The sequence below is a fragment of the Oryctolagus cuniculus genome, chromosome 21 (genome assembly GCF_051225735.1).
Source record: "Oryctolagus cuniculus isolate XC-2025 breed Fujian yellow rabbit chromosome 21, ASM5122573v1, whole genome shotgun sequence".
In the NCBI taxonomy this organism is placed as follows: Eukaryota; Metazoa; Chordata; class Mammalia; order Lagomorpha; family Leporidae; genus Oryctolagus; species Oryctolagus cuniculus.
Genome location: NC_142887.1, coordinates 9313715 through 9328168, shown reverse-complemented (window position 1 = coordinate 9328168; position 14454 = coordinate 9313715).

Here is a 14454-nt window from a genome sequence, read left to right as displayed (position 1 = left end):
TCAGGCCCCGGGAAAGCTCCTGGGAGAAGTGACATCCAAGGGGCAGGGGGGTGGGGGGAGAGGTTAGCTGTGGTAGCCGGGTCAGAGGTGGGGGGTGGGGCTTGTGGTACTGCAGGTTCTGTTGGCACTTGCAACATCTGTATCAGAGTGCCTGGTTAGAGTCCCGGCTGCTTCACTTCTGATCCAGCTCCCCGCTGTGGCCTGGGAAAGCAGTGGAAGATGGCCCAAGTGCTTGGGTCCCTGCCCCTGCATGGGAGACCTGGATGGGAGACCGTATGGCCCACTCCTGACTCTTGTGGCCATTTAGGGAGCGAACCAGCAGATAGAAGATCAAGATCTCTCTCTCCCTCTCCCTTTCCCCCTGTCACTCTGCCTTTCAAATAAGTAAAATAAATCTTAAAAACAAAGACCCAGAAACCTAGCCCCACAGTCCTGGAGACAGCGAGTGTGGGGTCGGAGCAGCCACGGGCTTGGAGGGCTCGGGAAGCATCCGTTCCAGGCCCCTCCCTGGCTCCTGGGCTGCAGGTGCAGCAGTGCCCTCTCCTCACACCCACACCGGCCACCCGGGAGCGGGGCCCACCCTCCCCATGAGGCCTCGTCTTCATTCACGCCAGCTCGTCACCCCTGCGCCTCTGGGACACTCCGTGGCGTCTGGGAGCGGTCCCAGACCTGGAGGAGGAGCACAGTCCTGGCGTGCGGCCTCCGAGGGGCTGCCGCGTGTGAAAGCCTCGTCCCAGGCCACCTCCAGAGCACACGTGGGGCCCCTGCGCCAGGCTCCGCCTCCCCCCAGCTGGGGGGCCTTCCCCCTGCAGGCGGCCTCGGCCCAAACAAGGGCCGAGTGTGTCCCTGGCGGCGAGACTTTGGCTGGGGTTTGGCGGCAGCCGGGCTCACAGAGGAGACCTTTGAAGGCGCTGTGAATGGGGCCCAGTGTCTCCACCCAGCTGGGAGTGGTGGCCGGGGCAGGAGGGCTTCCAGGGGCCTGCTGTCCCCAGCTGAGCCAGCTCCCCCGCCCCCGCCGGCCTGAGTGACATCCTCACCTCCCAATCTGACAACAGCCTCGGCCGAGGGGAGCGGGCAGGGGAGGTGGGCCAGGATGCACAGGTACTTGGAATAACCATGCGTTTATTTTAAGGTACAGCAGAGGAAAATAGAACGGGTCTGCCCCGTGAACGCTGCCTGTGGTGGCGCTGCCTGGCACTGGGCAGCGGCTACCGCAGGGTCACGGGAAACAGCCCACGTGTTCCCGGCGTGGCAGGTGGATGAGGACACTGCCACATACCCACAGAGTAGAACACGACCACACCTCAGGAAAAAATCCACACAGCAGCTCGGACCCAGCCCCCATGGGGGCGGCCCCAAGAGGTGACCACTGGCTGGGGGATGTTGAGCGTGGGCCTCGCCGGGCGCCAGGCCTGGCACAGACTCCGCTCCGAGGCTCCGCCCCTGGCACCCCGCCGCTTTCCCCAGGAAGCTCCCCGCTGCCTCTGACCCCACCTCACTGTCCCAGCTCCGATGTAGTTGGCCTCTGTCCCGCTCGTCTCGCCCCCAGCCCTACCTCTGACCTCATCAAGCCCCTCCCCGCCCTGCGCTCCAGCACCTGCAGGGCTTCTTGCTCCCTGGAAGGCAAACACCAGCTTCCCGAGCCTGGAATTGGGCTCTGCCCGGGGCTTCGGAGCCGGCTTCAGTCCTGCACCCCCAAGTTCAACCTCTCGGACTCCGGGCCCCATGGCCCTGCTGGCACAACCCCAACGTTCCTTTTGAAAGTGCAGCTCGAATGCCGTGGCCGCCGTCCCTGGGCTCTGTCCCTCTCGGATGGGCGGGAGTGACCCCACGTGACTCCCAGTTGGAGCCACCATCTTTGAGGAAGCCCAGGCTGCAGGGGGAGGGCCCAGCCCGCAGCCAGCGTCCACTGAGTTGAAAGGACCCCCAGAAGTGGCTGTGCCTGTGACCCTGGTATCCCTGGAGCCGCACGCAGCCCTGTGTGGCTGCACCCACGTGAGAGGCCCTGCAGAAGAACCGCCCGGCTGAGCCCAAGGTTGGACCCACGACACACAGAGACCCTCGCTACCAAGCCTTGGGGTGTTTCCTTGCACGGCCAGAGAGAGAGACCTGGGAGAGGGGTGGGGGGCATTGTGGGTGGGGGTGAGCGTGGGGGTCTGCCGCTGCCCGGTCTTGTGACAGAGTCTGCCTGCCAAGCTCACCTGCCCAGGTGTGTGCGAGTCTGTTCGAGAGAGGAAAAGGAGAGGTGGTGCCTGTGTCCCCCGGGGCCCCTGAGCTGCACACAGCCCCGCTGGGGGAAGCCGCCCCACCCTCACCACTGGGCACTTGCTGTGAATCCCGCGTCACAGTGGTGGCCACTCAAGCTGCCTCTACCGCCCTGGCTCTTCCCAAAGCTCAGGCCCAGCCCGGCTCTTCCTGACTTGTGGAGGGAGCTTGTCACCGTGGGAGAGGCAGAGGAAAGGGGACCTTTGGCGGTGAACTTGCCGAACGCCAGCCCGGAAGGTTCCCATGGCAGAGCCTGGAGGAGGCTGGACTGCAGTGGCGCCCTGGTTCTCACCGGCTCAGGTCCCATGAGACTGGGTGACCCTGGCCGGCCCCTGGCGGGTCACCATGGCAGAGGGGTGTGGGACAGGGGGGAGCCCCGGGCAGAAGGTGCAGAGAGCGCACCGGCCCCTGGAGGCCCCGGGGGGGGGGGAACTCTGCCTTCTCCACGCCCACTATGGGCTCAAGTCTTTGAAAAACAGCCACTTGCCTTCTTAAGGCAGCGAGAGTGACTTGGAAAGGGCAGCTCGGATGACCCCGTCGTCGGGAAGCCGAGACCGCTGGCTGTGAGCAGGTGACACCAGAGTCTGTGGCCCAGCTCCGGCTGGAACCGAGTGAGGCGTGGTGCTGATGCCTTCCCCAGCGAAGACGCCAGGCACAGCAGCACCGCAGGGCGCACGGCCAAGGCCACCCGAGGTCAGGCAGTGTTGTTCAGGGCTGTGTCCACGGCTGCCCCAGGGAGATCGCGAGTGGCAGCAAACGCTCGCCCGGGGCTTGCTGGGGGCTCCGGGCACTCAAGAGCCCTGTCTGCCCTGACCCATGTGGTCCCCTGATGCCACTGTCCTCACCACAGGGGACCCAGACGGCTCCAGTCACTCATGCGAGGGCCCCCAGAGACCTCAGGCCCCGGTCAGCTCCCACCCCTGGCAGGGTCAGAGACTTCGGCACTATGCCTCAACGGCCTCTCGTCACTCAACTCCTGCCCATCCCTCGAGGCCCACCCCCAATGTCCCTGTGTTAAGGAAACCCCCCCACACCTGCTTCCAACAACCCCCCCCCCGGAGGTACACTGCACATCACAGCTCAGAGATGGACACGGCTCGCCCCCAACTCTGTGTGCCAGGGAGCGGCGGGCCCTGGTGAGCGCCTCCAAGACCGGTGCCCTTGCCCACCCCACACACCCTGTACGTGGGCACCCACTTGCACACACACACACGCGTGCACGCACATGTAGATACAGCACATGTGCAGACTACACAGGCACATCCATAAGGAAGGCATGTACGTGCACACAGAATTTCACCCCCATCCATGAGTACACGGAAGCACCTGCGTGTTCAGCCACACACGCATCCATGTGCACACCTATCCGTGTACGGACTTGGTCACACACATGCACGGGGCAAGGCACATGCCTGTGCACACACTGACACTCCCTACACATGATGTTCTCACACATTCATAATACACACACACACACCTCAGCGTAGACACAGAAACATGTCCGTAGCCTTTCACAGTGTGTGACCATGTGGCACATGTGTGGACACATGCTTGCACACACTTAACACTCAATTAGACCAGACGCTTCCCTCCTCGCACAAGCCGGCCCACTGGCACACGCACCTCCCCGCAGTGTGCACACACAGACCACCGAGCCCCTGCCTGGGGTCCGTCCCCAGATATAAACCCCACACAGACCCCACTAAGGTGGCACACATCGGCACATGCCAGGACACATGTGTCTCTACCACGTGTCCGCCACAGACAGAAAACCATGTGGCCCCAATATGGGAGCCAGGAAAATCCAAATCCTGTCATCCCACACTCATGCCCACACACATGTGTGCACACACACGCGGGTACTCTGGGTCCCGGGCCCGTGGCCTCCCACCCACCTTCCCCACCCAGGAGCCTCCTGGGAAGACCTGGGTGGGGGGAGAAGAGGGCAGCTGCCCCCCTCGGCTCCTGGTGACGGGACAGGTGCTGGGAGGAGGGGCGCCCGCAGCCCCAGCCCCGTCCTCAGCCAGGACTCCTGTTCCCGACACACCCCCGGGGGCACACCCGTGAGCCCCTCCCCTTGCCCGGACGCCCCTGCCTGGCCCTGCTGAGCAGAGAGAAAGACGACAGAGCTGCGTGGGCTGCAGGGGACGCCTGCCCGTCCAGCCTCCTGCGCAGCCAGATGGCCAGCCATCTGCAGGCCCTGCGCCTCCCCCTCTTTCCTCCCGGCACGGCCAGGCCTGGTGCTGGAGCGAGACTGGCAGAGCGGGTGGGAGCCCCGTGCTCCAGGCAGGCTTGAGCAGGGCTGGGGGGCGGGGCTTGTTCCTGGAAGAGCCCTAAAGCCCAGGCAGCCAGGCCCTCCCCCACCCCCCGCCTTGGTAGGCACCTCCGCGCTGGCAGATTCAGCCCTCCACCCAGCCAGCCGTTCATTCAGGAAACACCAGGTGCCTACTGAGCGCGAGGCACCGGAGAGAGCGAGGCTTCCTAGGGGCTGGGGTGCACATTAGCCACCCAGGCGCCCGTGCTGTCCACCTGTCACGTTTCCAGGCACCGGGGACACCGCGGTGCATGGCGCCATGCCAAGTGGGTGATGCGTACCTGCGGAGCACCAGGCACTGGGGACAGGGTGGTGACCGGGAAGATGGGTTCCCGCCCTCCCTGCACGCCCGCGGGCCTGGGCCGAGAAGCATTTGTGTGAAGCCGGCCTCCCCTCCCCCGTGCCCGTCTCTCGGAGGACAGAGTCGGCGTTCAGCCGGCGCAGGGCACCCGTCTCGGCAGCGCCGGGTCCTCAGCACCTTCACATTCTGAGAGCATCCTCGCCGCTAAATAATTAATTCTCGCCACGCTGCCGTGAGAGGCGAGGATAAATGTCACCTGCGTGGGTGACTCAGCCAGCCGGGGGTGGAGGGGTCGGCCGGGGACACCACTCTTGGGCCCGCAGCTAGAGCAGGGCTGACAGGGAGGGGGCTGCTGTCAGACGGCAGCGCCCAGCAGGTGCAGGCTCGGGCCTCCGTGCTCTCCTCCAAGGTGACCTCTGCCGGTGGGACAGACCAAACTCGCCCCTGAGCTGCGGGCCTTGCCACAGCCGTGCCCGGCGCGTCCCCTGCGCCTGGTACTGCCGTGGTCTCTCCCCAGACACCCCCCAGAGCCCTGACCGGCCCCTCCCGCACCCACCTCCTGCCTCCCCCGCCCCAGCTCAGGGGCTCCAGGTTTATTTATAAACTGTTTTCTCTGCCGGCTCCCGAGGCCCTCACAGCCGGGGAGCTGTCGGAGCCACCCCACATCACAGATGAGAAACAGCCCCAGACAGGAGGGGCACCACCCCCAGGTCTCCGCAGCCTGGCCGCAGAGGCCAGGAGCTAAATCTGTGTACACGTGCAAGCACACGTGTGCTGTACACATGCCCACGCATGTACTGTTGTGTGCCTGTGCACATGCATGTGTCATGTGTGCAGATGTGCCTGTACTGGGTACAAACCTGTATGTGTTGTGTTTGTACACACATGTGTGCCTTATATCTCTCTGTGTGACTGCATGTCTGTCGCATTGCATGAGCCTGTGTGTGTCTGTACATGTGTGTCCATCCATGCAGGCATTCCATGTGTGTGCATGCCTTATGTGCCAGTGTTGTGTGTACATGTGCCTACATGTGTGTACTGTGCATTATATACTGTGCTTGTATGTGTGCTGTTTGCACGTGTGGGAATGCACATGTACATTCTGTGTTCATGCAAACACATGCATGTGTTGTGTGTGTACATGAGTCTGCTTGTGTGGACGTATATTTGTGCGCCTACATTGCATGCATGTACATGCATGATGTGTATACACGCAGGAGTTACATTTAATGTGCACATGTGTGTGGCATGTATGTGCTTCTTGTGGGCACACACATTTTGTGCTGTATATGTACCCATATCATGGCATGCGTGTTGCGTTGTGTGTACTTGTACCCATATGAATGCATGTGTGTTGTGTGTATATGTGCACATACTCGTGTGCCTGCATGCACGCGTGTTGAATGTGTGTACAGACATATGGGTCTGTGTTGCCTGTACACATGTTGTGCGTGTGCACTTGCCTGTCCATGTGCTGTGTGTGTCTCAGCTCAGTGCCAGGGTCCTCCTTTCTGGCAGGACAAGGTCCAGCTCACCAAGCCTAGGCGCCCAGGGCACACCACACCGGCCACGCCCCCACAGAGGCCAAGCCTCCTTTGCCCACCGGGGGTCCCTGCAGGGGGCTCCCCAGCCCACAGCCTTGGGGAAGAGATGGCTGCGAACCAATGGGAGCCATTGTTGTTCCTGTCTCCGAGGGGGGAAGGCTGGGGCCACGCTGCAGGCCCCCAGGGCAGAGCCAGGATCCCACAGAGCGGGTGCCAGGGCCTCTGTGCGTCTCCAGGTTTCTCCCGGCCCCTGGGCCCAGCTCTGCCTGGCTTTGACACCGCGCACTCCTGCAGCCAGAACCCTGCCTGCTCATGGGACTTGAATGGGGGAAACAGAGACTTTGCTTGGGCCTCTTACTCAATGTGCTTGTACCTCAGTTTCCCTAGCTGTGAAATGGGAGCAAATGGCAGAACCACATCATAGACCCGTGAACATTCCAGGGCTCGTTCCCCAGGTGATTAAACCTGCGCCTGGCACGCAGCCGGCGCTCAGGAAGGCTGGGAGAGGCCGGCAGACGTGCAACCTGGGCGCAGCCCTAGTGGGCGGGCTCTGTGAGCCCCTGCCACTGTGAGCCGCTCACCCGAGTCCACCCAGCCACCGGCACTGAGCCAGGTCAGACCCAACACCTGCCCCTGCCGTGGAGACGGGCCAGTGGAGGGAAGAGGGCGAGGGGCTCCTGGTGGGGGGCAGACAGGGGGGCCTCTTCAGCCAATCAGGCCCCAGGCTCCCTTGCATGGCCACCCCGCTGCCCTCAGCCGGGACGCCCTGCAGGCCCTGGGACAGCCGGGAGGCCAGCTGCAGGCTGTTGCCATGGCAACAGGACCTCCGTGGGGGCCGTATCCTGCCTCTCCCCGGCACTGAGTGGGCTGGGCTCTGCGGCCCCTCCCCCTCTTCCTCCCCAGGGGTCATCTGGGGGTCCCGAGGGCTCTCCACCCACCCACAGCACAGCAGGGCGGAGCTCCGTGATGACCGACCCCAGCACTGAGCCCTTGGCAAGCTCGGCGGCTTCGCCCTCGTGATGACCGTGGGATGGACGGAAAGACCGAGCCTGCTGCCCGGGCGCACGGGACTTCTGTGGGCAAACCCGGGTCCAGCCAGGACCTGTGGCCCCAGCAGAGCAGCACTCCGGCCGCGACCGCTGCAGCACGCGGAGCTGCGGGACCCCGGACAAGCGGCTGAGTCACTCTGGGCTGCAGCGCCCCACCCAGCGCCCAACGAAGTGAGACAACCAGACCTGCTCTCCGAGGCCTCGGGGTGGGAGGCAGCGCGCGCCTCAGCTCCGGGTTTCTACAGATTCTGAGGCTCGAGGGGCTGCTGGGGCAGCAGACCAGGACAGGCAGCGGAGGAAGCCCAGCGGGGCTGTCTCGTCGCAGGGCAGGGCCACTGCCGCCCTGCAGCCAGGCCACGCTCTGCTGCCACTGTTACCCCAGGGCTGGCCCTGGGGCCGTGCGGGGCGGGCGAGGGGCCGGGAGGCAGGCGGGCGCCCAGCTGGGGCTTCTGGCCGGTGGACAGCGCAGGGAACCGTGTGAGCGGCCAAGCTCTCAGCAATGGCCAGGACACGGCCGCCACAGGGGGGCGTGACAGCTCCCTGCCGGGCTCCTGCAGGAGGCAGGATGTCCACCGGGTGCCTGAGGGGGCAGACTATGGAGGAATGAAGATGTGTCCTCACCCAGGACAGGGAGCCCCGAGGCAAAGGGGCGCAGGCCTGGCTGCAGGGGTTCTGCCTTCTCTCTGTCATCCTCAGGCCCGAGACTCCCCTCGAAGGCCCAAGATGACTGCAGCTGATCCGGTCGTCACATCCCGTCAGCCGTCTCTTCTCCACGTTCCTCTTTTTTAAGAGCAAGGAACCCTCCCGTGGGCTCGCAGTGGAGTCTTCGTCTTCCCTCATTGCCTAGAGCTGGGTCACGTGACTACTCAGTGAGCGGAAAAGGGCGGCCCAGACTGGCTCAGGCCAGGATCAGCAGCCTGCAGCAGTTTGGCTGTGCACCGGCAGCACCACCAGCAACTTTGTGGCCGACCCCTGGCTGCACCGAGCAGGGTTCCCCTGGGCGGGCGGGGCGGGCGGGCGTCCTCAGACCTCTGCCCTGCACAGGGCAGGCGGGCGTCCCCAGAGCTGTGCCCTGCAGCTCAGACACCGCATGAGCGGGGTCTGGGGCCGCCCCAGATGTGCACAGCCAGAACCAGCGGCCCCCGGGGGCCTCGGCCCTGCACGCCCCCAGATCACTTCCAATTTTAGTATATGTGCTGCCGAAGCGAGCACCCCAGATCACTTCCGACGGCTGCTGGAGCAAAGTGCCACAAGCTGAGGGCCGGACCCAGAGGCTCAAGATCAGCCGAGCCGGAAGTCCAGGCCTGGCTGCAGGGAGGCCGCTCCCATGGGGACGTGCCCTCGTGGGCAGGGGCCACTTGACAGCCTCCCCCGAGGCTCAGTCACGGTCCCCGGCACCAGGCAGCAGGACTGGCACACAGGATCCACTGCGCTGCTGACCCACGGCCGCCCCGTGCACGTGCCATCACCCACGAGGCGCCTGCTGGCTACTGCACGGTGCCAGGTGCCAGGGACTCAGCTCCGTGAGTCGGGACCCCTGCCCGTGTCCCAGGCACCCCTCTCCTTCCCTCCCCCACGGCCCACCCACGCTGCGCCTCCCTCCGCCTCATCCCCCCACGCTGCGCCTCCCACCGCCCACATCCCCCCGTCACTCACCAGAAGCTATGTGATTGAAGCTTTCATTGAGCTTAACTACGGGGCTGGGGTGGGAAGGGGGATGGGAAAAAGCAAAGTCACCTGCTCCCCCAATTACAGTGCAGCCACAGGGCTCGCAGAGGGTGGGGGTGGGCCAGGGACCCCTGGGTGCAGGCACAGCCCTCGCACGAGAGTGTACAGGGCAGCTGCAGACAGAACCCCAGCCCCGGGCCGCCCCGGCCACGCCAGCCCGGTGCCCACGTCTCTCCAGCCCGGTGCCCACGTCTCTCCTGGTGCCCACGTCCCTCTCCTGGTGCCCACATCTCTCCAGTCCAGTGCCCACATCTCCCTCCTGGTGCCCACGTCTCTCCAGCCTGGTGCCCACGTCCCTCTCCTGATGCCCATGTCTCTCCTGGGGCCCACGTCTCCCTCCTGGTGCCCACGTCTCTCCAGTCCAGTACCCACGTCTCCCTCCTAGGACCCATGTCTCCCTCCTGGTGCCCACGTCCCTCTCCCAGGACCCACGTCTCCCTCTGGGGCCCACGTCTCTGCTGGTGTCCATGACTCTCTCCCGGTGTCCACATCTCCCTCCTGGTGCCCACGTCCCTCTCCTGGGGCCCATATCTCCTTCCTGGTGCCCATGTTTCTCTCCCAGGGCCCACATCTCCCTCCTGGTGCCCACATCTCCCTCCCGGGGCCCACATCTCCCTCCTGGTGCCCACATCTCTCCAGCCTGGTGCCCACGTCCCTCTCCTGATGCCCATGTCTCTCTTGGTGCCCACATCTCTCCAGTCCAGTACCCACGTCTCCCTCCTGGGACCCACGTCTCCCTCCTGGGGCCCACATCTCCCTCCCGGGGCCCACGTCTCTCTCCCGGGGCCCATGTCTCCCTCTCAGGGCCCACGTCTCCCTCCTGGTGCCCACGTCTCCCTCCTGGTGCCCACATCTCCCTCCCAGGGCCCATGTCTCTCTCCCAGGGCCCACGTCTCCCTCCTGGTGCCCACGTCTCCCTCCTGGTGCCCACATCTCCCTCCCAGGGCCCATGTCCCTCTCCCGGGGCCCACGTCTCTCTCCCGGGGCCCATGTCTCCCTCTCAGGGCCCACGTCTCCCTCCTGGTGCCCACGTCTCCCTCCTGGTGCCCACATCTCCCTCCCAGGGCCCATGTCCCTCTCCCAGGGCCCACGTCTCCCTCCTGGTGCCCACATCTCCCTCCCGGGGCCCACATCTCCCTCCCGGGGCCCACGTCTCTCTCCAGGGCCCACGTCTCCCTCCCGGGGCCCATGTCTCCCTCCTGGTGCCCACATCTCTCTCTGGGGCCCACGTCTCCCTCCCAGGGCCCACGTCTCTCTCCAGGGCCCACGTCTCTCTCCAGGGCCCACGTCTCCCTCCCGGGGCCCACATCTCCCTCCCGGGACCCACGTCTCCCTCCTGGTGCCCACATCTCTCTCCAGGGCCCACGTCTCCCTCCCAGAGCCCACGCCCCTCCTGCCCCCAGGCCCAGCATAGCCGTGATGAGGACGTGGAGGCCGGGCGCAGCGGCTCTGCTAAGCCCCTGGGTCTGGCTTGCACCCTTGAATCACTGCACTTGATGAGGTCAGTGGTTGAGCTATTGCTGCATCAGAGCTTGGGACAAATCCACGAGGAGCCGGGCTGCTGGGGCCCAGCGTCGGCAGGGACCCTGGCTGTGTGGGCTGTCCAGGCAGGCAGGCCTAGGAGCCTGGGGACGCTGCCCCGGGGAGGCACGGGAGACACAGGCTGGTCCTGTCTGCCTGGGGCCTCCCCTTCCCCAAGGTCCCCAACCCCCACCCGGGATATGGATCCAGCAGAGCTCACCCGTGCCGCGGCCCCGCCTCTGCTTTGGAAAGTGACCGCTGCCGCCCGATGCCTGGGGACCAGAGGAAGCCGCTGGGCTCCGGGTTCCCCCTTCCTGGAGGCCGTTTGCACTTTAACCGGCCCCATCCCCCATGGGCCTGGGGTTTAGCAAAGATTAGCTCCAGCTGTGCAGATTTTAGATGGGAGGGGGTGGCTACCAAGGCAGAGAAAGGGTTTTGTTAAGGTAAAGGTTGCCCCTCCCGGAATTCTCCATTTGCAAAGATCCGGTGGTGTCGTGTCGGGCAGAGTTAGGGGCCGGGGGCACAGGTCAGACACGGGGTTGAACACTCAGCTCCTGCCGAGGGGAGGTGGGCAAGGCAAGCAAGCAGGGCTGCCGGGTGTGCTGCGACAGGGATGGGTGGGGAGTGGGGAGAAGTGAGCAGGGGCCACACCTGCCTGGGTGACGGCCGTGGTGACCCAAGATGGCAGGCGAAAGGTCACTGCATCTTCTCAGAGTTTGAAAAAACAGAGGTCACAAATTCAGACTTAAAAATATTTGAAAGACAGAGTTACAGAGAAAGGAGAAACACACACACAGATGTTCCATCTGCTGGTTCACTCCCCAAATGGTTGCAATGGCTGGGGCTGGGCCGGGTGGGGGCCAGGAGCCTGGAACTCTACACGGGTCTCCCACGCGGGTGCAGGGGCCCAAGCACTTGGCCCATCTTCCACTGCTTTCCCAGGGTTGTCGGCAGGGGACTGGATTGGAAGTGGAGCAGCTGGGACTCGAACCATTGCTCATGTGGGATGCTGGCGCTGCAGGTGGCGGCTTTACCCACTGCACCATGACACCGGCCCCACGTTCAGACTTTTAATATAAACTCACCCCCCAACCTGGCTTTTAAATGGTACCAGTTAATTTTCTTAAAATCATGAAACTCCATGGAAGAGTTGCTGAGCCCACCACGGACCACAGTGGGCTCCTGGGGTGGGCACAGGGGCCCCCCCCTCTGCATTCATGGCCACCAGGGGTCCTGCAGGAGAGGAAGGCGGAGCATCGGGGAGGGGGCGGGGCCTCCCCAGCAAGGCGCTGAAGGCTGAGTCCCAGGGTGCTGGCGGCGGGCAGGGGGCAGTGGGACGGGCTGTGGCCCCTGTGGGTCTGGAAGGCTCCAGCGTGGCCCAGACACGGCTGACATGGGCCAGTGGCTTGGGCCCTCGCTGCAGGGGGCAGCCAGGAGTCACCAGGAGAGGTGCGGCTGCCTCTCCGCTCCCTGGGGCCTGGCTGGAGATCCGGGCGGGGCAGCCCCCGCCCCTGACGTCAGCCACGCAGCCTGCGCTTCTGGCCGGGCCCCAGCCCACTCCTCCCTGGAGGAGGGAAGTGGGGAAACACACTGGAGATTCCTGGGCGATGATGCACTGTTTGGGGCGAGGCCGGGGCATTCCAGAACAAATGGAGCTAGCAGGCCGGGAGAATATAACATCCAGGGCTGTGCATACAGTCAGCACTCAATAAACGCACACCAAAAAAAAAAAAAAAAAAAAAAAAATCTCCGAAGAGGGACAGAACAGGGGCATCCTGAGCTGTCACTCACAGCCCTCAGCGCACGGACACACACGCCCTCAGCCACTCTCTCTCCAAAGGCTGCCGCGGAGGAAAAACATGAATATGCTCAAGCCTAATCAAATCTGGATAATTTCAGTAGAAACCGTTCTCTAATTCCATCAGCGTTAAAGGATGACAATAGCGGCACATTAAACCAGCAGGCGCGGGCAGAGCTGCTCGAGAGGGAACGTAGCTCGATTTAGAAACGATGTTGCAGGTGATTAACCAATCCACATTAATTTGATTTTGAGCCCCTGTTCCATATACATTAGGACGGATCACCCAATAGCATGGCTGGCAGGGAAGCGCGGCGGCGGGTGCTGGGTGCCTGCACACAGCGGGATCTGGGAGCTCGGGGTGCAGAGAGCCAGGTGAGACTGCAGCAGCAGGAAACGCAGGCTCGGGAGGAAGCTTCAGGTACAGCAGGATCCAGGTGCGAGGGGGGAGGGGCAGGGTCTCCCACGCAGGCAGCTCTGGGCCGGCCTCCTGCCAGCTCAGCCTCCCCACAGAAACAGACCCCAGCGCCACTGGCCTGGCCACGGTCATGAATCCCACTGAGGAGCCAGGTTTGCCGGCTCGGCCCCTCCCAGCCCTGGAGAGGAGGGGAGGGGTCAGGGGCACTGAGGCCAGAGGAGGGGCGGAGCCTGCACCTGCGGGGGCGGAGCTGCCCGTGGCCAGAGAGACTGGGCCTGTGTGGCAGAGACGCGCTGGGCTTTCCTTCCCACCCCCAGCGTGTGTGTCTGCTGGGACAGCCCAACCCTGGCCCCCAAACGTGCTTGGCTCCACCCCAGAAGCTGAGAAAACGCAGCCTCACCTGACCGCCGCTCGCTCGCCAGGCCCTGCTCAGCCTCTGCTTCTCAGAGGTTTGCACACGGACCCAGCACCACCGTGGGGAGGGGAAAACGGGGTTGGAGACGTTAGGAGACGCTACGATCACCCATCAGTCTTGTCGGAGGTGCCCTGGTGCAGTGCACAACACAGACACCGTGCGTGCCCCGCTGCTGCAGCCTTCCATGGACTCCAGGACCCTCTGGCTGTAGGGGGCTTCGGGTCGGGGGGACACCGTGCAGGCAGATTCCACCTCACCATTCGGGCCACGTCCCCGATGGCGGACACTGCATGGGGGTCGCGCTATCCCAGAGGCTCGTCCTGCCCTGTCACCTGTGGGCATCTGGGGTGCTGGGCTTCCCTGCCCCCTGCTGCCCGGCCGGGTGACCTGGGCTCCCTTGCTGCCCCGCCTGGGCCAGGCTCTCCTGCTGGGGTGGGCTGGGCTCCCCTCCCCCTGGAGGTGAGAGAGGTGAAGAGGGAAGAGCCGTGCCAGCCGCCTCACTGAGACCGGAATTGGAGCCAGCTTCCTCCCCACCTCCTCCTACCTCCTCCCCACTTCCTCCCCACTTCCTCCCCACTACCTCCCCACCTCCTCCCCACTTCCTCCCCACTACCTCCCCACCTCCTCCCCACTTCCTCCCCACCTCCTCCCCGCTTCCTCCCCACCTCCTCCCTGCTTCCTCCCCGCTTCCTCCCCTGCTTCCTCCCTGCTTCCTCCCCACTTCCTCCCCACCTCCTCCCCACTTCCTCCCCACCTCCTCCCCACCTCCTCCCTGCTTCCTCCCCGCTTCCTCCCCACTTCCTCCCCACTTCCTCCCCGCTTCCTCCTACCTCCTCCCCACTTCCTCCCCACTTCCTCCTCACCTCCTCCCCACCTCCTCCACACTTCTTCCCCGCTTCCTCCCTGCTTCCTCCCCACCTCCTCCCTGCTTCCTCCCCGCTTCCTCCCCACTTCCTCCCCACTTCCTCCCCGCTTCCTCCTACCTCCTCCCCACTTCCTCCCCACTTCCTCCTCACCTCCTCCCCACCTCCTCCACACTTCTTCCCCGCTTCCTCCCTGCTTCCTCCCCTGCTTCCTCCCTGCTTCCTCCCCACCTCCTCC